Consider the following 26,582-nt stretch of genomic DNA (forward strand, 5'->3'; position numbering starts at 1 on the left):
GGCAACCACAGGTTTAAGAGATTTTTTAACAGCAAACTGTAATAAATGGTGCAACACAAAATATGCATCATGACTCTTATATCCTGAGACTTTTCTCTCCTTGGTGTGCACAAACCGAACGATATTGGATGCACTACCATAGGGAAACTTTTAAGTACCAAGAAAAAATAATCTTTCTCATCGTTCGTCATGTCAAATATGACTGCTCTGATTTCAAGGTATTTCCCATCACTTGATTCAACAGGATGAAGCTCTTTCTTGATGCCAAGTTCTTGCAAATCTAAACGAGCATTGACATGCTCTTTTGATTTTCCATAAATGTTCAATATAGTGCCCAGTATGCACTCACAAATGTTATTCTAGATATGCATAACATCGAGGTTATGCCGATGTAGATTCTGACTCCAATACGGCAAGTAAAAAAATATTGACTTTTTCTTGAAAGGGGAATCAACCTTCTTCACCTTTTTTCGTCCCGACTCCTTCTTCTTCTTTCCAAACTCATTTTGTAAATTCAACAATAACTCGTCGATGTCCGTTCCAGATAAAATTGCTGGAGGCTCCCAATTCAAATTGACCATTGAACTTTTTTTTATCGAACCTCCATTTGTGTCCTTGATCATGAAATTTTCTATGGCTCATGTAGCATACTTTTCTACTATATTTTAGGTACAATGAAGAGGTCTCGTAATTGCATACGGCACATCCTAAATACCCTTTTGTGCTCCATCCAGATAACATTACATATCCCAGGAAATCGCTAATTATCCATAAAAGACTGGCACGTAAGGTGAAGTTCTGGTCATTAGAATGTTAGGGCGAAAACATGCGCTAATAATACACGCAAGTATACGCGTTCACAAGTAATATAGAATACTTTCTAGTTCGTTCCCACAGAGACTCAGACTAATTATTGTTCAATTAAACTCACTCACCAATGTATGATTACTTCTCAATGTTAAGACACTAACACTTAGAATTATTGATTAAATATTAACTACAATTAACTACTTAATTAATCACTTAATTAACACTTCGAATTAACAATATTAAAACACTCATGAGATCACAACTTCATTACTACTTCCTTCAATAGTTATTGTTATTACCCTTAGCATGCAACAGTGATGATATTAATCGAATAACACGAAACTGATAAAAGCCAACTCTCATTGTACTAATACCATTCTACCAAACATCCACAATTAAGATAGAAGTTGAATAGGCATCAATTATGTTGAGTTCCTATATGTCTACAGAAATTGACAACATAGTGATTTAAGCACAAGTTATTCTTTTTGATTACACAAGGCGAATAAAACGGTTAGAGTTACCCACTAATCATGCACATCATACATGAACTTATGCTAGCATGGCAAGTCCTAAATCTCGAGATCCACCGTCGCTTCACAAGAGATTAACACCCTATCTTATATGTTTGCGACGCACATAAGACGAATACGCACAACCAATACTAGATATCATACAATCATCACATACTAAGGTATTAAACAACTAACTAAAGAATTCCATAGTAAATCCGTTACGAACCCATGATCACGATTAGCTCATGATAGCACTTATCGTCATCATGGGTTTATATGAAAACATGATAAACAAACACAAGATAATAAAAACTAAACTAATTATATTAAACCAGAGTACGTCACAAGAGTAATTAGGTTCAAAAGCAAGAAAACTAGCATCCAACGTTACAACGAAATAAGAATCACAAGAAAATATGCTCCTCTTCGTTGCGATGTGCTAAAACGGTCTTCTTCCTTATCTTCTTCGCTCCTTGCGTAAAAACACAATCTTCTTCAATCCCCCCTTGTGAAAACGTCTCAAATCTACTTATATAATAGTCCCATAAAACTCAGATTACATAGAAGTGGAAACCAAATAGAAGTAGAAGTCCTGAAATAATATATTTTTTTCCCCGACCTTGCGGGGCCGCTCAACATAGCTGAGCGGGCACTCAGCTTGCTGCGCGGCCGCTCAGCTATGCTGAGCGGGTGCTCAGACCTTTACTGGAAAAAATCTGATTTTGCTCCGTTTCTTCACCGTAATCTGCCCGTTTCTTTCCTCTCGCAATGGTGAACACATGCCAAGGCTTATTCTTGATGATTCCTCCCCCGAAATGCAACTAATACCCTGAAATGCATAAACACTAGAAAAACGCATCAAATACACAAAATACTTGATTTCAAGACACCAATTTAAGCCATTTTAAGACGTTCTAAGTGGTATAAAATGCCACTTATCACACCCCCAAACTTAAATCGATGTTTGTCCTCAAGCGTCACAGACTCAAAAACAAATAAAAACATGCATGAATGCAATCTATATGAAAATGCAGCGATCCCCCTTTCTACAATTAACCAACCAAATTACAACATCTTAACAAATGCAGATAGACAACTAAAGGTCAATAAACTCATGCAAACGGACATACAACCAGAAACGTGGTGTGTGCAAATGCTTAACAGATATGCTTCGGAACTAGACCAATTATTATGACTTGACTATCCTCAAGGCAATCACATGATTATACAGAGAATAAAAATTCAAGGCATAAAGTGATATTCAACACTACAAGAATTCTGGAGCTTATTACGGAATCGTGCTTTTTATTCACAACACAAATGCTTAATTGACCGTGCAATGAGTGAGGTCCACAAAAGACTTATACAATGGTATCCATGTAACGAGCGTTAGGTTAGCGGATCCCAGACTCTAAAAGCCTTAGGTCACTAGGCACAAAGTCCCCTAAGAACTTAATAACTCGAATACCAAAGAGCCCACTCTTGATCAATTATGCATAAACTAAATATTATTATTATTTTTTTTTTCTAACTTCTGAGCAAGTGCGTTTCGCTCCATCTTGCTCAACCCTAGACTACTCGCACCATATGCGAGCCGGCTACTAGCCATTTGACGCCTAGCCACAACTAGCAACGAATTCCATTTTTTTTTTCTCCAATTTTTTTTTTCTTTTTCATGCCTTTATCACTAAGAACCTATTATCGAATTCTAAGCATAATAAATAGATTGACCTCGAAAACAACCAAATCATAACAACAATCTAGCCCTTACGCATTCTCTAAGACTTAGTGGAATTACAAGTGTTTCTAGCATGCATATCAACCTACACGACTTAATATCACTTTAATGCTATCACTACACTCGCATCAATATCACAATTCAGTCGATAAATCATTGCAAAAGGGATCATGGTAAATGCATGAGCTACATGACATACAAAAAAAACTATATGGCATAAATTATGCAACTATATGAACTAAGCTATCATGAATATGCAGCTATATGACACACACAATATTCCTTAACTACCACCCCCAAACTTAAAATCTTCACTGTCCTCAGTGAAGGTAGTAGAAAGGAACACAGGGTATACCTACTCGGAGTCATCATCATCATCACCCTCAGTGGGTGGAGTATCAGGCGGCGGGTATGCAGAGTCCTCACCAAAAACTGGCCACTGGATATCAGCTCCAAGGCCCTGAAAAGTAGTCCCTAACGCAAGGGTGAGCTCCTGAGCAAATCTGCTCTGCGTCTCGTACATAGCATCCATCCGCCGTGTAAGCCTCCTATACTGGGCATCAACCATCCCAGCACCCTCTTGAGCTCTCGAAGAACCAGTCTCATCACGCCCTGGCCTAGCCATAGTAGCACCTCGTGCTGGACGCCCTCCTGGAAGACGATAACCCAGCCCATGCTCCTTAGGCTCACCACCGGTCCACTCCTGCATCCCATTCAGCGTCCCAGAATCAATCGGAGCTGCCGGCAACTGCAACTGCTCATGAGCCGGCCAGTTCACTCCCACTGCTTGGCATAGCTTTGTAACCGTGGATGCATAAGGGATGTTCATATGCTTCGCTCCCCTCAAAAACTTCAGAATTCCTTGGTAGATAAACTCACCAAGGTCCACATAGTACTCCTCATTCAGAATTCCCCACAACAACTGTGCTCTCTCAACTGTGACCTTGTGTGCATGTGAAGAAGGAAAAATATTAGCACAAATAAATGCATTCCATGCACGGGCATACCTGTTCATGGCGATCGCCGGAAAGTGACGATACTCATTAGTGCCGGTCCTGAAGGTCCAAACTGTGCCCGGTCGACAGAGAGTCGCACAAATCAAATCCAAGTCAAAATCCTCAGCAGTCTTTTCATTCCAGTTCTCCTACTCGGGTTTCCTCTCTCGCTGGCCAATCACACGGCGAATCGCCGCAGGGTGATAATCAACTGTCAGCCCTCGGACCACAGAAAACCCATTCTTTTCGTCCTTCGCGTTTGCGTAGAACTCGCGAACAACGCTCATCAGTACCGCCTCGGGTGACTCACAAAAAGCTATCCACCCCTTCTCTGCAATCATGGGCAGCAACTCACCATCCCTCCCTGATGGTAAAAACCCTCTCTCCTTCATAATCGGCTTCCCCAACAGCCTAGTGTACTCCTCCTCCGCGGCTCTGTCAGTTAACCGAGGCCTTGCAGCAGTACCCCTCGATGAATCAGCAGTAGGAACTGTGCTGCTGCTGTCAATAGTGCATGCTCTCTTGGGTGCCATTTGATTCGTGAATAAAAGTGTGTAAGAACTGAGTTTTGGTGCTTGGGAGAGAGTTTAAGTGTAGGAAGTTTGTGGGAGATATGTAGGATAGGTGTATGTATATATAGGGTGTGGAGTAGGTTAAATTAGATTAGGAGTGGGGATGAGGGATAAAATCATGGGGTAATGGGAAAAGAATTCGTGGGTTTATGGGCTGTGATGGGTTTTTGTGTTTTTGTTTTTTTTTTTCTGAACTGTTAAAAAAATTCTGGTACTCGACCCTTGAGCGGGCGCTCAGCTTGCTGAGCGGTCGCTCAGCAATGCTGAGCGGGCGCTCAGGGGGTCACTGGAATTTTTTTTTTCAGCCCCTGTTTTCTGATTTTTTTGTGTTTTTGGATAGGTTATTAACTTCTAAGGGTTCCTATAACAACAATTCATGGGTTGCCTCCCACGCAACGCTTCTTTTTCGTCATTAGCTTGACGTTTCGTACCCTTCTCAAGTAGTCAACAAAATGGCACTAACCACTTCTCGGTTTGCCATGTCCCAATAGTAGTGCTTCAAATGCTGACCGTTAACCTTGAATGCTTGGTCCGGATCATTCTCAAAAATTTCCACCGCTCCATGTGGAAACACAGTTTTGACGATAAAAGGCCCAGACCACCTCGATTTCAACTTCCCTGGAAAAAGTCGGAGCCGAGAGTTAAATAAGAGAACTTGTTGCCCCGGCATAAATAACTTAGGATGTAGCTTCCTATCGTGCCACCTCTTCACCTTTTCCTTATACATTTTGTTATTCTCGTAAGCTTGAAGTCGAAATTCATCAAGTTCATTAAGCTGAAGCATTCTTTTCTTACCAGCTGCATCTAAATCCAGGTTCAACTTTTTCAATGCCCAGTAAGCCTTATGCTCAAGCTCCGCAGGTAGATGACATCCCTTACCGTACACCAACTGAAATGGGGACATACCAAGTGGAGTTTTGTATGCTGTCTATAAGCCCAAACAGCTTCATCGAGCTTTAAAGACCAATCCTTCCTTGACGGACAAACAACCTTCTCTAGAATGCGCTTTATCTCTCTGTTAGACACTTCCGCTTGACCATTTGTTTGCGGATGATGGGCAGTAGCTACTCGATGATTCACATTATAACACTGCATCATAGAAGTGAACTTACGGTTACAGAAATGCGATCCTTCATCACTTATGATTACCCGAGGTGTTCCAAACCTTTTGAAAATTTGCTTATCAAGAAAATTTAGCACTGCCTTTGCATCATTTGTCGGTAAAGCTTTAACTTCGACCCATTTTGTGACATAATCGACTGCCAGCAAGATGTACTGATTATTGCAAGATGAGATAAAAGGCCCCATGAAATCGATTCCCTAAACATCAAAGACCTCGACTTCAAGCATCATATTTAATGGCATCTCATCCTTCCTTGTCAAATTTCCCACTCTTTGGCAACGACCACACCTTAAAACAAACTGATGAGCATCCTTGAACAAAGTAGGCCAAAAAAAACCTGCTTGCAGAATACGAGCTGTCGTCTTCTCACCACCATAGTGTCCACCATAAACCGTGGAATGGCAGTCTCGTAATATCCCCTCCATCTCACAGAACGGGATACATCTCCTGATGATCTGGTCAACTCCCTGTGTAAACAAATATGGTTCATCCCACATATACCACTTCACCTCATGTAGAAACTTCTTCTTTTGAGCGGATGTCAAATTAGGAGGCATTACATTGCTGACGAGATAGTTTACAATATCTGCAAACCATGGTTCTTCCTCCTGAATTGCAAACAACTGCTCATCCGGAAAAGATTCAATGATTAACGTCCTATCTTGTGAAGTAGAATCGGGATTCTCCAACCTAGAGAGATGGTCAGCTACTTGATTCTCAGTACCTTTTCTATCCTTGATCTCTAACTCAAATTCCTGAAGTAAAAGTACCCAACGAATGAGTCTCGGCTTCGAATCCTTCTTGGAAACCAGATAGCGAATAGCCGCATGATCAGTGAATACTGTTACTTTCGTACCAAGTAGATAAGATCGAAATTTCTCGAAACCAAAGACTATAGCCAAAAGCTCCTTCTCAGTAGTGGTGTAGTTCAATTGGGTCCTATTTAAAGTCTTACTCGCATAGTAGACCACATGGAAGAGATTTTTCTTGCGCTGTCCCAGAACTGCACCTACCGCATAATCACTCGCATCACACATCATCTCAAATGGTTTTGTCCAATCCGGTGCTGTAATAACTGGTGCAGTGATCAAACTCTTCTTGAGAGTCTCGAATGCTACCAAACATTCATCATCAAATTTGAAAAGCACATCTTTCTCAAGCAAATTGCACAATGGCTTAGATATCTTTGAAAAGTCCTTGATGAATCACCGATAAAAACCCGCATGACCAAGAAAACTACGGATTCCTTTCACAGAGTTAGGTGGGGGAAGATTTTCAATGACTCCCACCTTGGCCTTGTCCACCTCCAGACCCTTGTTAGAGACCTTATGCCCAAGAATAATGCCTTCACACACCATAAAATGGCATTTCTCCCAATTGAGCACCAAATTAGTTTCCACGCATCTTTTGAGTACGGCGCGCAGATTATTCAAATATTCATCATATGAATGTCCAAAGACGGAGAAGTCATCCATGAACACTTCGACGTTATTTCCAATCATGTCAGAGAATATAGCCATCATACATCTCTGAAAAATGGTCGGGGCGCCACATAACCCAAACGAAACTCTGCGAAAAGCAAACGTGCCAAATGGACAAGTGAAGGTAGTCTTTTCCTGATCCTCTGGTGCAATACAAATCTGATTATACCCTGAATAACCATCCAGAAGGCAAAAATACTCATGACCCGCCAACCTGTCAAGCATCTGATCAATAAATGGAAGAGGGAAGTGATCCTTCCTTGTGGCTTTGTTCAATTTTCTATAATCCATGCATACTCTCCATCCTATAACTGTTCGAGTGGGGATGAGCTCATTCTTTTCATTTGCGACCACAGTGATACCTCCTTTCTTAGGTACACATTGTACGGGGCTCACCCACGAGCTGTCAGAAATAGGATAAATGATGCCTGCATCCAGCCATTTCAGAATTTTTTTCTTCACCACCTCCTTCATGATGGGATTCAGTCTTCGCTGTTGTTCCACAGTTGGCTTACTACCTTCCTCTAGCAGAATTTTATGCATACAATATGAAGGACTTATCCCCTTGATGTCTGCTATGGTCCATCCAATAGCCGATTTGAATTCTCTCAAAATCTTTAAGAGCTTGTCTTCCTCACTACCTGAAAGGTCAGATGAAATAATAGCAGGTAACGTAGATGAATCACCTAAAAAAGCATACCTCAAGTGTTCAGGTAATGGCTTGAGCTCCAAGGTAGGTGCTTCCTCTATTGATGGTTTGAGCTTTCCTTCAGCATTCTTAAGGTCAGAAGTACCAAGAGATTCAAACGGCATGTTCAGCTTTCGCTTCCAGGGAGAAGCGTTCAGATATTGTAATTGCTCGTTGCCATCTTCATCATCGCTGTCAAAATCCCCCACTAAGGCCTTTTCCAATACAACAGACATTAACATGCGATCGAGTTCCGAAGTAATCACAGAATCAATCACATCTACTTTTAAGCACTCCTCATCTTCTGTAGGGAATTTCATTGCCTTGAATATGTTGAAGGTCACATCCTGCTCTTATACCCGCATAGTAAGTTCACCTTTTTGCACATCTATCAAGGTACGGCCAGTAGCCAAGAAAGGTCTTCCCAAGATTATGGGAATCTTCTTATCTTCCTCAAAATCCAGAATAACAAAATCTGCAGGAAAGAAGAGCTTATCCACCTTGACGAGCACATCCTCCACTATGCCCCTTGGGTAAGTAATGGAACGATCAGCCAATTGTAGAGACATGTATGTGGGTTTTGGATCAGGCAGATCCAACTTTTTAAAGATCGACAACGGCATCAGATTAATGCTTGCTCCCAAATCACAAAGGCACTTGTCAAAAGTCGGATTGCCAATGGTGCAAGAAATGGTGAAGCTTCCTGGATCTTTCAGTTTTGGTGGTAACGTTTGCTGCAGAACAGCGCTGCATTCTTCCGTGAGAGCAACGGTTTCAAGGTCATCCAGTTTCACCTTCCTTGAAAGAATAGTCTTCATAAACTTCGCATAACTAGGCATTTGCTCCAGAGCCTCAGCAAAAGGTATATTGATGTGAAGTTTCTTGAACACCTCCAGAAACTTCCCGAACTGTCGATCCAGCTTTTGTTGCTGCAATCTTTTAGGAAAAGGTGGTGGAGAATAGAGTTGTTTCTCCCCTGTATTAGCCTCAGGCAGAGTGTGTTCAACAGTAGTCTTCCTTGGTTCCGCCGCTTTCTCCTTTTGCTTAGATTCTTCATCACTAATTTTAGCTTCTCCTTCTTTTGGCTTTTCAGCATCAGCAACTTTTCCAGACCTTAAGGTAATAGCCTTGACTTGCTCTTTAGCTTCCTTCCTGCCTGGTACTTCCGTGTCACTGGGAAGAGTGCCAGGTTGACGATTGAGCACTGCATTGGCTAATTGACCGATTTGATTTTCCAAGGTCTTGATAGAAACCGCCTGACTCTTGCATAACAGCTTAAGTTCCTCAAAATCAGCACTAGTAGGTGCAACCGTACTTCCCTGTTGAGGATATGATTGCCTTGTAGCATACTGTTGTGGTTGCTGGAATCCAGGTGGGTTAAACTGTTTACTCACTCCTTGCTGATATGGTGGCTGACTAGCATTCTGATTATTCCCCCAGCTGAAATTTGGATGATTTCTGTTGTTAGGATGATAGGTCGCTGGCACAGGCTGCTGTTGTCGCTGATAATTATTCACATACTGAACAGATTCATTGACCAGAGAACACTGATCCGTAGCATGAGAACCTGCACAAAGCTCACAAACCATAGCTATTTGATTAACTCCATATGTAGCCAAAGAATCAACCTTCATTGATAGCGCTTGGAGCTGGGCTGCAATAGCGGTGGCTGTATCAACTTCCAGAATACCTGCTACCTTGCCTAACGTCATCCTCTGAGTTGGGTTTTGATGCTCATTTGCAGCCATCGTCTCTATAAGATTATACGCCTCAGTATAGCTTTTAGCCCATAAGGCGCCTCCAGCTGCTGCATCGAGCATGGGCCGAGATTGGGCCCCCAAACCATTATAGAAACCAGTGATCACCATCCAATCCTGTATTCCATGATGTGGACATTTTCTCAACATTTCCTTGTAGCGTTCCCAAGCCTCGCACATAGATTCAGTAGGTTGCTGCGCAAACTAAGTAAGAGCACTCCTCATAGCAGCAGTCTTTGCCATTGGATAAAACTTCACCAGAAACTTTTGCGCAAGATCTTGCCACGTAGTGATGGACCCAGCTGGTTCAGAATGTAACCAGTCTTTAGCCTTGTCCCTCAGTGAGAATGGGAAAAGCCTCAACTTGATAGCCTCATCAGTCACGCCATTATACTTAAAAGTGCTGCAGATCTCGACAAAATTCCTTATGTGCGTGTTGGGGTCTTCAGTTGCCGCTCCTCCAAAAGAAACAGAATTCTGCACCATCTGAATAGTGCCCGACTTGATTTCAAAGGTGTTAGCTTGAATAGCCGGATGAAGGATGCTTGACTGAATGTCATCAATTTTAGGCCGAGAAAAATCCATAAGAGCTGGATCAGCTTGAACAATACGATCTCCCATGTTTACTGGTTCTTTCCGCTCAGTTCCTGAATCCGAATCCTCAAAATCTAACTTCTCCGTAATATCAAGAACTTCGTCTGTCTCCTCAGCTGTATCTAAAGTCTTCTTGCGAGCACGAGAACGAGTTTGCATAAACGCTTGCAAAAGTACCTGAAACACAACCGGAAACAATAAGTAACTATTACGTCCTAATCACTGAGTCCTAATGACCAATGATGGTAAGTACATAAACTAAACAAATACGCCGAGTCCCCGGCAGCGGCGCCAAAAACTTGTTAGGGCGAAATCACGCACTAATATTCACGCAAGTATACACGTTCGCAAGTAATATAGAATACTTTCTAGTTCGTTCCCACAGAGACTCACACTAAATTATTGTCTTATTAAACTCACTCACCAATGTATGATTACTTCTCAATATTAAGACACTAACACTTAAGATTGTTAATTAAATATTAACTACAATTAACTACTTAATTAAGCACTTACTTAACACTTCAAATTATCAATAATAAAACACTCATGAGATCACAACTTCATTATTACTTCCTTCAATAGCCATTGTTATTACCTTTAGCATGTGACAATGATGATATTAATCGAATAACACGAAACTGATAAAAGCCAACTTTTATTGTGCTAATACCATTCTACCAAGCATCCACAATTAAGATAGAAGTTGAATAGTCATCAATTATGTTGAGTTCCTATATGTCTACAGAAATTGACAAAACAACGATTTAAGCACAAGTTATTCCTTTTGATTACATAGGGCAAATAAAACTGTTAGAGTTACCCACTAATCATGCACAACATACATGAACCTATGCTAGCATGGCAAGTTCTAAATCTCAAGATCCACCGTCGCTTCACAAGAGATTAACACCCTATCTTATATGTTCGCGACGCACATAAGACGAATACGCACAACCAATACTAGATATCATACAATCATCACACACTAAAGTACTAAACAATTAACTAAAGAATTCCATAATAAATCCGTTGCAACCCCATGATCACGATTAGCCCATAATAGCACTTATCGTCATCATGGGTTCATATGAAATCATGATAAACAAACACAAGAAAATAATAACTAAACTAATTATATTAAAATAGAGTACGTCACAAGAGTAAATAAGTTCAAAGTAAGAAAACTAGTATCCAATGTTACAACGAAACAAGAATCACAAGAAAATATGCTTCATCTTCGTTCCGGTGTGCTAAATCGGTCTTCTTCCTTATCTCCTTCACTCCTTGCATAAAAACACAATCTTCTTCAATCCCCCCTTGTGAAAACGTCTCAAATCTACTTATATAATAGTCCCATAAAACTCAGATTACATAGAAGTGGAAACCAAACAGAAGTAGAAGTCCTGAAATAATATATTTTTTCCCCGACCCTGCGCGGCCGCTCAGCATAGCTGAGCGGGCGCTCAGCTATACTGAGCGGGCGCTCAGACCTGTACTGGAAAAAATCTGATTTTGCTCCGTTTCTTCGCCGTAATCTGCCCGTTTATTTCCTCTCGCAATGGTGAACACATGCCAAGGCTTATTCTTGATGATTCCTCCCCCGAAATGCAACTAATACCCTGAAATGCATAAACACTAGAAAAACGCATCAAATACACAAAATACTTGATTTCAAGACACCAATTTAAGCCATTTTAAGACGTTCTAAGTGGTATAAAATGCCACTTATCAAGAGCCTAATAAGTTTACCGCGCTCTGCCCAAAACCTGCTATTTATATTTTATTGCTTTCTCTAATTTTTATAATAAAAGGTTAAAAAGTCATTTTAATAAAAAATTAATTACTTAAATATATTTAACTACATATATAATTCGTATATTTACAATATGAGTGCTTATATTAATATTCTTGTAAAATTAATTAAAATAATATTTGAGTTTAAAAATATATTATATTTATATTTTAATACCCTAAGCTAACACTTGATGAGGATCAAGGAATGAATATCTTAATTTGGATTTGGTTATGTGTGCTCGTGGTGATGTTCAATTGGAGAGGATGCAAACATGAGTTATGAAGCTTACTTGGACAACAATAAATAAAGGAGCGGTGCATGAAGTTGGACAAGGAGCTGATTATTATATAATTATTAATTAGTATTTTGCTCGAAAGTTTTTACCTTTCACTTGAAAGGGTTTTTCTTGTTTTAAGCACTTAGGATTTTATTTTCCTAATTGGATTTGGTTTTTGTCTTTTTTCTATTCGGGTTTGGTTTTTAAATTTGTTTCCTGGAAGGATTCAGATATTGGCTAATTGAAGCTGATATTGAATTTCTCTTGAAATCCTATTGGGTTTGGTTTATTGTCTAAGCCTATAAATACCCCTCTCATGTAATATTTTAAGAGAGATAATGTATGATGTAAAACTTGTGTTTTGAGATAAACTATGAGTAGTTTTTCTTTTCTCTAAACTTTAATTACTTGATTGTTTTGAAGATTATATTTGAATTACTTAGTTTCTGGATTGATCTAAGCAATTTCAGATTCAAAGTTCACGTTTCTGTATTAATCGTATTCTTTTGAAATATTTTTTTCTTCTCTTATCCTTTTTCTTCTTCTTTTCTTTCTTTGTGGTGTGATCCACATCAATTTGGTATCAAGAGCCAAGGTTTAGTCTCCAATTTTTTAATAGTTGGGAGATCTAGGTTTTAAAAAAAATTCACTATTCACGAGTACTGTTCACGAGTACTGTTCACGGGGGTACTGTTCACAAATTACTGTTCATCGGCACTGTTCACGGGTACTGTTAACCAATTTTTTTTTAATATTTTTCTTATGGCTACGGATGAATTGCTCAGAAAATTACTTGGAAAATTGAATAAGATTGATAAACGTACTCAAAAGCTTGCTAATTCAACGGAATCAAGGTTTGATGCATTGGGTAAAATTTTAATTAAGGTGAAAGATAGTGATGAAGTCTATGATCCTGTCATAGAGCTTGGTTATTTTATAGGTTTGGGGAGCATAGATGATTTTGTTGAATGGGTTACACAACTCGACAAGATTTCTGCTTATATAGGTTTGACTGAGATGAGAATATTCAAGATTGCAGCGCTTAAACTTACAAAGGAAGCAGACTTGTAGTTTGATAATCTAAACACAAAAAGAGTTAGATCTGGAAAAGAAAAGATTATGACTTGGACATCTTTGAAGAAGAAACTTCATGCACAATATATTCCTTTGTATTATAAATTAGAATGTATAATGAAGATGACATTCGTCTCTCAAGGTACCATGTGTGTTTCTGAGTATATTTCTGAATTTTATAAATTGCGCCTTATTTGTGACTTGGAGGAGACGGAAACAATGAAAATTGGAAGATTTATTCGTGGATTGAATTTTCCTCTTTATCGAAAGGTTAAATCAAGTCCATATATCTCGTTTAATGATGTATGCAATCTTCCATTGGAATTTGAATCTTTACAAAAAGATGAGAAATTGAAGTCTTCCATTCACAAGTTTACTCTTTCAGAAGAAACTAAAGAAGAAGACTTTGTCAGTGTGGAGAATGTCGCGGATCTTGTTGTAGATTACCAGGTGTTACATGTGGCGACTACATCAAGTTTGGATGAAAATGATGAACCAATTACAAAAGAAGCTATGATAGAGAAGCATGAAGAAAGAAAGTGTTTTGGTTGTTAAAAAAATCATATAGATGCATCTCCTAAATTTGTGTGTGACGATATTGTTGAAGGTGAAGAGAAACTAAAGGAGAAGTTCGAAACTAAAGAGGTTTGGTACAAGGAAAACAACATCGTCCTAATGGAACACATTGATTTTCGGGGGGTAGAGAACTTGTTGAATGCACCTATCTCAACAAACTATCTTATTCTTTCGAGTTTACTTCATAAGATACTGGTCACGGAATTGAAATTCAACACTTTCAAGTTCTACGAGAAATCATGTCGTTATGTGCTTATTCTTAAATACTTTAGAACTCGAGGATGAATTTTCTTCAAAGGAGAGGAGAATGATGAGGATCAAGGAATGAATATATTAATTTAGATTTGGTTATGTGTGCTCGTGGTGATGTTCAATTGGAGAGGATGCAAACATGAGTTATGAAGTTTACTTGGACAACAAGAAATAAAGGAGTGATGCATGAAGTTAGACAAGGAGCTGATTATTATATAAATATTAATTAGAATTTTGCTTGCAAGTTTTTAGCTTTCACTTGAAAGGTTTTTTCTTGTTTTAAGCACTTAGGATTTCATTTTTCTATTTGGTTTTTGTCTTTTTTCTATTCGGGTTTGGTTTTCAAATTTGTTTCTTGGAAGGATTCAGATATTGGCTAATTCAAGCTTATTTTGAATTTCTCTTGGAATCCTATTGGGGTTGGGTTATTATCTAAGCCTATAAATACCCCTCTCATGTAATCTTTTAAGAGAGATAATGGATGATATAAAACTTGTGTTTGAGATAAACTATGAGTAGTTTTTTTTCTCTAAACTTTAATTACTTGATTATTTTGAAGATTAGATTTGAATTACTTAGTTTCTGGATTGATCTAAGCAATTTGAGATTCAAAGTTCACGTTTCTGCATTAATCGTGTTCTTTTGAAATATCTTTTTCTTCTTTTATCCCTTTTCTTCTTCTTTTCTTTTTTTGAGCCTAGGTTTTTTTTCCAATTTCTTAATTGTTGGGAGATCTAGGTTTTAAATTTTTTTTACTATTCACGAGTACTGTTCACGGGGGGTACTATTCATAAATTACTGTTCATCGGCATAGTTCACGGGTATTGTTAACCAATTTTTTTTAATATTTTTCTTATGGCTACGGATGAATTGCTCAGAAAATTACTTGGAAAATTGAATAAGATTGATAAACATGAAAGGAATATGTCCTAAGTCCAATCATGTATTAGGATTTAGGAATAACTTTTATGTAATCTGTTTTGATTTCATTGATATTAATAAAGACTTGTTTTGTTTTTATTACGGGCTTTATCTATTTAAGTGTTTAAATAAGATATACCATAGTTTAGAGTAAAGCTTTTTATGGATTATGATGAGATCATAATAGTGAGACCTAAAAAGATGATAACTCTAAACTTAAATAGTTCCTGGTCATAGGATTACTAACTGGTAATTAATAATCCGCAAAGATCGGTACATACTATGCTTGCTTCATTATGAAGGATGTCTGTTCTCATAGACATTTGTGTGGTGACACTATAGCTAGTATGTAGGTGCTTATTATGGAATAAGTTCACTGAACATGACTCGCCCAGCTGAACAACTGATGGAGTTCACTCACGTGTCAGCAGTTGTTCACTTAGTGATAGTTGTACAAGTATCCTTAGACTTGAGGTCATCATAGTCATCTTGTGTACACTGAACTATGCCTTGGTTTAGTTCTTAGTCTCCAGGGACAATTATTAGGGCTCTTCTGGGTATAGGAATTTGTACACGAAGATAGTGTATGATCAATAAAGGATCTACCCCTTCCAGTGAAGGAAGCGAATGTTCAAGGCTGATCCACTTATGCTAGTTCAGGAATCTCTGGCCAGAGTGAATGAAATTAGAAAGGAGTTTCTAATTTGCATAGAACTACGCATAGTAAATGGTAAGCAAGTGATTGAATTAGATAGGCTTGACACGAGATCCATGCCTTGTATTTAATCGGAACATTTTAGGGTAGAAGGAGTTTATTGTACGGTAACTATTCACTGACAGGTTCTTGGTATTCTAAGCAGTGAATTCATATTATCCGGATAGTCGCGATATGTTGAGAAGCATCACTCACGATGTAGAATAAATGTGATTAATTAATTAATCATATTTAATAAATTATAGAATTTATATAAATAATGATAAAATAGTTTTATTATTATTTATTTCTACTACCGGCTTAATATTGAACTTACAGGGTCACACCATAAAAAGAGAATGATTTAATGGTGGAGGAATTAATTAATAATGGCTAAATAATTATTTATTTGTGAAATAAATAATTAATTGGCAAATTTAATAATTGATTAAATGAGATTTAATTGATTATAAATTAATTAAGAAAAGTTCTTAATATTATTAATTAAGGATATAATTTTTGGAAATTAAATCAAGAGAGAGAATTATTTCTAGAGTGTTTAGAAAAAGGATTAATAATTAAAAGGTGTTTTAATTATTAATGAGAATAATAAATGGGATAATAATAATATTATTTATGGGAAAATTTCAGCTGAAAATTTTGCCTATAAATACACTATTATAGACCCTATTTTATTCGAACCCACATCAAACCCGAAAACCCAAAAAGTTTGGAAAACCCAATTCTCTCCACCTCCTTCTTCCTCCTTAACATCGTTTTCTTGGTGGATACCGGTGGAGTGCTTCACACTTGAGGAGCAACTGCTAAGGATCTCTGATCGTTGTCTCCGAATTATTTTAAAAGGTTAGATTCGATCCCTCGAATTTTTATTCACGATTTATATGCTTTTATTTGGATTTTGTATGTGTAAAAGTGTTTTGCCATGCCCCCGCTGCGTTAAAAATCCAACAAAACGTACTCAAAAACTTGCTAATTCAACGGAATCAAGGTTTGATGCATTGGGTAAAATTTTAATTTAGGTGAAAGATAGTGATGAAGTCTATGATCCTGGCATAGAGCTTGGTTATTTTACGGGTTTGGGGAGCATAGATGATTTTGTTGAATGGGTTACACAAGTCGACAAGATTTCTGCTTATACAGGTTGGACTGAGATGAGAATATTCAAGATTGCAGCGCTTAAACTTACAAAGGAAGCAGACTTGTGGTTTGATAATCTAAACACAAAAAGAGTTAGATCTGGAAAAGAAAAGATTTTGACTTGGACATCTTTGAAGAAGAAACTTCGTGCATAATATATTCCTTTGGATTATAAATTAGAATGTATAATGAAGATGATATCCATCTCTCAAGGTACCATGTGTGTTTCTGAGTATACTTCTGAATTTTATAAATTGCGCCTTATTTGTGACTTGGAGGAGACGAAAACAATGAAAATTGGAAGATTTATTCGTGGATTGAATTTGCCTCTTTATCGAAAGGTTAAATCAAGTCCATATATCTCGGTTAATGATGTATGCAATCTTGCATTGGAATTGGAATCTTTATAAAAAGATGAGAAATTGAAGTCTTCCATTCACAAGTTTACTCTTTCAGAAGAAACTAAAGAAGAAGACTTTGTCAGTGTGGAGAATGTCGCAGATCTTGTTGTTGATTACCAGGTGTTACATGTGGTGACTACAACAAGTTTAGATGAAAAGGATGAACAGTTATAAAAGAAGCCATGATAGAGAAGCATGAAGGAAGAAAGTCACTTGTTTAGAAAGTTTTGGTTGTTGAAAAAAATCAGATAGATGCATCTCCTAAATTTGTGTGTGACGATATTGTTGAAGGTGAAGAGATACTAAAGGAGAAGTTCAAAACTAAAGAGGTTTTGTACAAGGAAAACAACATCATCCTAGTGGAACACATTGATTTTCTGGGGGTAGAGAACTTGTTGAATGCACTTATCTCAACAAACTATCTTATTCTTTTGAGTTTACTTCCTAGGATACTGGTCACGGAATTGAAATTCAACACTTTCAAGTTCTACGAGAAATCATGTCGTTATGTGCTTATTCTTAAATACTTTAGAACTCGAGGATGAGTTTTCTTTAAAGGAGAGGAGAATGATGAGGATCAAGGAATGAATATGTTAATTTGGATTTGGTTATGTGTGCTCGTGGTGATGTTCAATTGGAGAGGATGCAAACATGAGTTATGAAGTTTACTTGGACAACAAGAAATAAAGGAGTGATGCATGAAGTTGGATAAGGAGCTGATTATTATATAATTATTAATTAGAATTTTGCTTGCAAGTTTTTACCTTTCACTTAAAAGGTTTTTTCTTGTTTTAAGCACTTAGGATTTTATTTTCCTATTTGGTTTTTGTCTTTTTTCTATTCGGGTTTGGTTTTTAAATTTGTTTCCTGGAAGGATTCAGATATTGGCTAATTCAAGCTGATATTGAATTTCTCTTGGAATCCTATTGGGTTTGGGTTATTGTCTAAACCTATAAATACCCCTCTCATGTAATCTTTTAAGAGAGATAATGGATGATATAAAACTTGTGTTTTGAGATAAACTATGAGTAGTTTTTCTTTTCTCTAAACTTTAATTACTCGATTGTTTTGAAGATTAGATTTGAATTACTTAGTTTCTGGATTGATCTAAGCAATTTGAGATTCAAAATTTACGTTTCTGGATTGATCGTGTTCTTTTCAAATATCTTTTTCTTCTCTTATCCCTTTTCTTCTTCTTTTCTTTCTTTGTGGTACGATCCATATCAATTTGGTATCAAGAGCTATGGTTTTTTCTCCAATTTCTTAATTGCTGGGAGATCTAGGTTTCAAATTTTTTTTACTATTCACGAGTACTGTTCACGAGTACTGTTCACGGGGGGGGGGGGGGGGGGTACTGTTCACAAATTACTGTTCATCGGCACTGTTCATGGGTACTTTTAACCAAATTTATTTTTCATATTTTTCTTATGTCTACGGATGAATTGCTCAGAAAATTACTTGAAAAATTGGATAAGATTGATAAACGTACTCAAAAGCTTGCTAATTCAACGGAATCAAGGTTTGATGCATTGGGTAAAATTTTAATTAAGGTGAAAGATAATGATAAAGTCTATGATCCTGGCATAGAGCTTGGTTATTTTACAGGTTTGGGGAGCATAGATGATTTTGTTGAATGGGTTACACAAGTTCACAGGATTTCTGCTTATACAGGTTGGACTGAGATGAGAATATTCAAGATTGTAGCGCTTAAACTTACAAAGGAAGCAGACTTGTGGTTTGATAATCTAAACACAAAAAGAATTAGATCTGGAAAAGAAAAGATTATGACTTGGACATCTTTGAAGAAGAAACTTCGTGCACAATATATTCCTTTGGATTATAAATAAAATGTATAATGAAGATGACATCCATCTCTCAAGGTACTATGTGTGTTTCTGAGTATACTTCTGAATTTTATAAATTGCGCCTTATTTGTGACTTGGAGGAGACGGAAACATTGAAAATTGGAAGATTTATTCGTGGATTGAATTTGCCTCTTTATCGAAAGGTTAAATCAAGTCCATATATCTGAAAGAGATATGTCCTAAGTCCAATCATGTATGAGGATTTAGGAATAACTTTTATGTAATCTGTTTTGATTTTATTGATATTAATAAAAGACTTGTTTTGTTTTTATTACGGGCTCTATCTATTTTAAGTGTTTGAATAAGATATACCACAGTTTACAGTAAAACTTTTTATGGATTGTGATGAGATCATAATAATGAGACCTAAAAGATGATAACTCTAAACTTAAATAGTTCCTGGTCGTAGGATTACTAACTGTTAATTAATAATCCGCAAAGATCGGTACATACTATGCTTGCTTAATTATGAAGGATGTATGTTCTCATAGACATTTGTGTGGTGACACTATAGCTAGTATGTAGGTGCTTATTATAGAATAAGTTCACTGAACATGACTCGCACAACTGAACAACTGATGGAGTTCACTCACGTGTCAGCAGTTGTTCACATAGTGATAGTTGTACAAGTATCCTTAGACTTGAGGTCATCATAGTAATCTTGTGTACATTTAACTATGCTTTGGTTTAGTTCTTAGTCTCCAGGGACAATTATAAGGGCTCTACTGGGTATAGGAATTTGTATACGAAGATAGTGTATGATCAATAAAGGATCTACCCCTTCCAGTGAAGGAAGAGAATGTTCAATGCTGATCCACTTTTGCTAGTTCTGGAATCTCTGGCCAGAGTGAATAAAATTAGAAAGGAGTTTCTAATTTACATTAAATAGAACTAAGAATAGTGAATGGGAAAGCAGGTGATTAAATAATATAGGCTTGACACAAGTTCCATGCCTTGTATTTAATCGTGACATTGTAGGGTAGAAGGAATTAATTGTACGGTAACTATTCACTAAATAGGTTCTTGGTATTCTAAGCAGTGAATTCGTATTATCTGGATAGTCGCGATATGCTGAGAAATATCCCTCACGATGTAGAATAAATATGATTAATTAATTAATCATATTTAATGAATTAGAGAATTTATATAAATAATGATAAAATAGTTTTATTATTATTTATTTCTACTACCGGCTTAATATTGAACCTACAGGGTCACACCATAAAAGAGAATGATTTAATGGTGGAGGAAGTAATTAATAATTGCTGATAATTATTTATTTATGAAATAAATAATTAATTGACAAATTTAATAATTGATTAAATGAGATTTAATTGATTATAAATTAATTAAGAAAAGGTTCTTAATATTATTAATTAAGAATTTAATTTTTGGAAATTAAATCAAGTGAGAATTATTTCTAAAGTGTTTAGAAAAAGGATTAATAATTAAAAGGTGTTTTAATTATTAGTGAGAATAATAAAGGGTTAATAATAATAATATTTTATGGGAAAATTTTCAGCTAAAAATTTGGCCTATAAATATACTATTATAAACCCTATTTTTGCCTCAACCCAAAAGATTTACAAAACCCTAATTCTCTCCACCTCCTCCTCCTTGATTACATCGTTTTCTTGGTGAATACCGGTGGAGTGCTTCATACTTGAGGAGCAGCTGCTAAGGATCTCCGCTCGTTGTTCTTGGATCGCTTTTAAAGGTTAGAAATCGATCCCTCGACTTTATTTACGATCTGTATGCATATTATATGGATTTTATATATATACAATTGTTTTACCATGCTTATGTGATGATTAAAATCCAACAATGGTATCAGAGCATAGGTTGTATGCATATAGATCTGTGGTAAAAATTTCAGAATTTTATATGCTTGTATGAATTAATTATGATTTTTACAAGTTATATCATGGATAAATTATGACTGATTAGAAATCGTTTCTCAGAATTATTTTGACTGTAGATCTGGGTTCTACAATTGTTGTAGATCGTCTGGGTATTTTTTTCATAATTTTAGGATGTATGGATTAATTGTTATGAATTTTTGAAGTTCTTTTAATTAAATTCGTAATTATATATATATATAATCTGTTAATATATATATATATTTGCAAAGTTGTCATCTACTATTTTTGGTGTACTGTTATGGTGCACGGAAAGAAAGAAAGGACAGGGACGGCGGCACGGAATTCCGTGCAAGAGAAAACGGCGACAGTCAGAACAAGGGGAAGGACCGCGCGTCTAGCGCGCGTGCGTGGGGCACACGTGCTCATGTGTCACGCGCGGCGTGTGTCAGACACGCGCAGGTCAACGGTCAGCCAGTACTGATGTCATCATCAGATGACATCATGCTGACGTCAGCTTAGGGTTTAGGGCGCGTGAGGCGCGTTTGCGCGTGGGGGCGCGTGGGCGACGGTCTGACACGCGCCTGACAGCGCGTGTGCGCCTAGCGGCGCGTGGATCACCTTCTCGGGGCGCATGAGGGCGCGTGGAAGGTCAGAATAGGGCGTGCTTGGTACCGTTGGATTCGTCTTTTTGAGACGCATCTAATGGTATATTATATGATATTTTGTGAAATAGTTTCGAACTGTTTATAGCTAACAGAAGTGTTTTAAAGCTATTTTTGACTATTTTAATTGTTTTTAAATGCCTCATGTGATACATAGAAATGTATAATGCTTAGACCAATATGTTACATGATTTAACATGCCTACCTTTACGTTTATTCATGCTTATATATGTGATATATGCTTAGTTTATCATGCGATGATAGATTTAGGTGGACTTAATTAACATAAGGCGTTTGTTAGACAATCTAGTATAGTGAAATTATTTCATGACCTTAATATAAATATTATGAATACGATCATGAGATTCTTGTGTTTATGAAATACGTAATTGAATATGAATTTTCAATATTGAGAGAAAGGATGATTCTGTCAATAACAGATTTCTATCTGTAAGAAAGAGTTATTAAGTGACGCCTCTTGACAATGCTCCACCCGATCTGGGAATCATCTGATTATCGATTATTGATTTGAAATATTTAATTTAAAAGGAAGAATCTCTTTATAATATGATTATGATTGTAACGTAATATAAAACCCTCTAAAATTAAATAATATCAAGTAGTAATTGGCCAATGACATAACGGGCTTGTGTTGGTCATAGCCTTCCAACATGATAGAAAGTAGTTTTTATTTTTAAATCATTATCGTTTCGTGCTACAGTCGAGGGCTTTGATTTCGAAATAAGAAATACTTGTCTATTACATAGAGATGTGTACATTGTATTAGAATCTAAAGGTCGATACGTGCCACAGCCGTGGGCCGTTGGAGACTGATTCAATTGTACGAAATGTTGGGTTAGACTTGACTTAGAATATTGAGTTTGTCGTGCCATAGCCGTGACTCAATTATTCAAGAGGCTAAAGTTATATTAGGGAATAACATAAGATGTAATTGACAAGAGTTGTCTTCCTATTGAACATCACATGATGTTTCGTGCTACAGTCGAGGTTGTGTGATTGAATGTAGGATCCCTATTCCCACTAGCATTATGAATGCTTAATTTTTACTTAGGGGTTGAATAAATTAGACTAACTAGTGGGAGACACTTATGAATAAAGACCCGATTCATATAGTATTTCAAAATGAAATTTAATATTTGCTAAGTGTTATTATGTGTTTATCATTTACAGATTTACTATATTCGTCATGTCTTCTGCACTATCACTCCGGAGCATACTAGATGCTCACAAGTTGACTGATCCTAATTTAGTTGTTTGCTTTCACTGTAACAAGTTAGGGCACTGGAAGAGAAACTGCAAGGTTTACCTTGCAGAATTGAAGAAGAGGAAGGGTAGTAAGACTACCGCTTCTGATTCAGGCATGTTCATGATCGAAGTTAATATATCACTAGGTCAAATTTCTACTTGGGTATTAGATACCGCCTGTTGTTCTCATATTTGCAATTCATTGCAAGGACTAAAGGGAAGTAGGACTCTTGAAAAAGATGAGGTGATTCTACGTATGGGCAATGGAGCAAGGGTTGCGGCCATATCTGTAAGATCATTTAGTTTATATATGCCTACGGGCAAGACTATTATTTTGAATAATTGTTATTACGTTCCCTCTATTGTGAGGAATATTGTTTCTATCCCTATGTTGGATTTCGATGGTTTTTCATTTATTATTAAGAATAATGAATGTTCTATCCTTAGAGATAATGTTCTTTATGGACGTGGAATTTTAAATAATGGTCTGTATGTATGCGACGTAGAGCATGATTTACTTCAGATTGAATAAACTAATAAAATAAAACGAGATGATGAAAATCTGACCTATTTATGGCACTGTAGGCTAGGTCATATTAATGAAAATAGACTGCGGACATTGCATAAGGAAGGGTTACTTGACCCCTTTGATTTTGAATCATATCCTACATGCGAGTCTTCTCTATTGGGTAAAATGACCAAATCTCCATTTAGTGGACATGGAGAGAGGGCTGCAGAGTTGCTAGGATTGGTACACACAGATGTATGTGGACCAATGTCTACGCAAGCCATGGGTAGATTTTCATACTTCATTACTTTCATAGATGATAGATCTAGATTCGGATATGTGTATTTGATGAAATACAAGTCTGAAGCCTTTGAAAAGTTCAAAGAATATAAACATGAAGTAGAGAAACAAACCAAACACAGTATTATAACTCTTCGATCAGATCGAGGTGGTGAATACTTGAATGGAGAGTTTCTAAATTATCTCAAAAAAAATGGTATAGTCTCCCAATGGACTCCTCCATATACTCCACAATTAAATCGGGTATCTGAAAGGAGAAATCGAACTTTGTTAGACATGGTTCGGTCCATGATGAGCTATGCGAATCTTCCAGTATTCCTATGGGGTTATGCATTGGAAACCTCAACATATTTACTGAATAAGGTGCCATCCAAATCTGTTCCTCAAACTCCATATGAGATATGGAAAGAAAGGAAACCGAGTCTTAAATACGTTAAGATTTGGGGATGTCCAGCTTATGTCAAGAAAGTTGACCCAGATAAGCTGGAATCTAGATCCGTAAAATGTAATTTTGTGGGATATCCTAAAGAGACTTTAGGGTATTACTTTTACACCGATCATCGGGTGTTTGTCTCCAGACATGCTACCTTCTTGGAAAAGGAGTTTATCCTTGAAGGAAACAGTGGGAGCAAAATTGAACTTGATGAAGTTCAAGAAGCACAAACTACTACGGATCAAGTGGAAACACCTTTTCAGACTGAACAACCTTCTGTGGAACAGCCCATTTGTAGGACAAGGAGAGTGTCTGTAGTACCCTCCAAACCCGGGTCAGAAGTTTGGGGTCCACTCACACACCTTAATTAAAACCTGCTTATAACAATAATAAAGATAATAATAATATGCAATGACCCTACTTACCAACTACCAAGGATCGCAACATGTTAGATATATTTGATAATGTCATGGCTAATATGTTTTATGTTTAGCTTTCAGATCTTACTTGAACAGGATAAATCAGTACTTAACTGTTGATCAGTACTTATACTGGAAGTCAGGACCTAAGGATATCAGTACATATGTTATCAGGAGATAATCATCAGAAGATAGATATCAGAACTTAAGTGCTGAAGGGCGATCAGATAAGGACAGTAGCTGATTAAAGGAAAGAAGATCAAGATAAACATAAGAAGAGATATGCATGAAGAAGGAATTCCATGAAGAATGGAATACTTGGAAGAAAAAATATCTGATTGATATATTTTAGGAAGCAGAATTATATTCCATATCAATTAGCGATTATCTTGTAACTGTGTAGTATATAAACACAGACATAGGGTTTACACTATAAGTGTTATCATTATTAGAGAAGATTATTCATTGTAACCCTAGCAGCTCTCGTGATATTTGTTCATCACTGAGAGGTAACAGTTCCATACTGTAACAGAGTTTATTGTTTCAATAAAGTTTGTTTTCTGTTACTTAAGTTCTTAAAGTTCGATTTGAGTGTACTATACACTGTATTCACCCCCTCTACAGTGTGTATGTGACCTAACAAATGGTATCAGAACCTATCTGTTAACATACATACAGTTAAAGATCCAAACACAATCATGTCGGATACAGAAACTCCAACTAAGCCTACCAAAACTGAGGAATCACCAAAGACACAAATTCAGAGTCGGTATGAGACCATCAGAGTTCCCATACTGAGACCATCTGAATATCTCATATGGAAGGTAAGGATGACCATGTTCCTGGAAGCAACATATCCAGAATACCTTGATAGAATCAAGGAAGGCCCTCACAAACCAACCAAACTCGCTGTTGCAGTTGCAGGTGAAGCAGCAAAGACCGTACCAAAGGAGAAGAGTGATTATACTGCTGAAGACATAGCATCAATTACTAAGGATGCTAAGGTACGACACTTACTGCATAGTGCCATTGATAATGTAATATCAAACAGGGTAATCAACTGCAAGACTGCTAAGGAGATATGGGATGCTCTGGAAACAAGGTGTCAGGGAACTGACACAATTAAGAAGAACAGGAAGACAATACTCACTCAAGAGTATGAACACTTTGACTCAAAGACTAATGAGTCATTGAATGATTTATATGATAGATTTGTCAAACTTTTGAATGATTTGTCATTGGTTGATAAAGAGTATGATCTTGAAGATTCAAACCTTAAGTTCCTGTTAGCTCTTCCTGAATGCTGGGATTTGAAGGCAACGACAATAAGAGACAACTACAATCTTGATGAAACAACTCTTGATGAAATCTATGGAATGCTCAAGACTCATGAGCTGGAGATGGAACAAAGAAGCAAGAGGAAAGGAGGAAAGTCAAGGATAGTTGCTCTTAAGGCTGAAGAAGAATTCCCCAAAGCAGCTTCATCAAAGAGAGACAAGGGTAAAGCTCTTTTCATAAAGTCTGATACTGAGTCATCAAGTTCTGAGAGTGATGATGACTCAGATTCTGAAAGCTTGCCTGAGACTGATGCTGATGAGGAGATGATGAAGCTGTGTGCTCTTATGGTGAAAGGAATCACAGAGATTGCATACAGGAAGTTCAGGAAGGGAAAGAAGTTTTCTAAGAAAGGCATAAGTTCTGATAAGAAGAATTTCAGAAGATCTGAAGGCAGAGGAGGAAAGTCTGACAGAGGAGATTACACCAATGTTAAATGCTATAACTGTGGTGAGAAAGGCCACATATCTCCTAACTGCAAGAAGGTAAAGGGTGACAAAGGCAAGGC

The 26,582-nt window shown here is 37.1% G+C and overlaps 1 non-coding gene across 1 annotated transcript; it reads left to right on the plus strand.

Annotated features, from left to right (window-relative positions):
* The first annotated feature begins 9,800 nt into the window (after positions 1 to 9,800).
* On the plus strand, positions 9,801 to 9,907 carry LOC141683362 (small nucleolar RNA R71). Its single transcript, XR_012560246.1, has one exon. It is a non-coding gene; the product is annotated as a small nucleolar RNA R71 (small nucleolar RNA).
* The last annotated feature ends 16,675 nt before the right edge of the window (positions 9,908 to 26,582 follow it).

Source organism: Apium graveolens, chromosome 1, assembly GCF_009905375.1.
Source record: "Apium graveolens cultivar Ventura chromosome 1, ASM990537v1, whole genome shotgun sequence".
Classification (NCBI taxonomy): Eukaryota; Viridiplantae; Streptophyta; class Magnoliopsida; order Apiales; family Apiaceae; genus Apium; species Apium graveolens.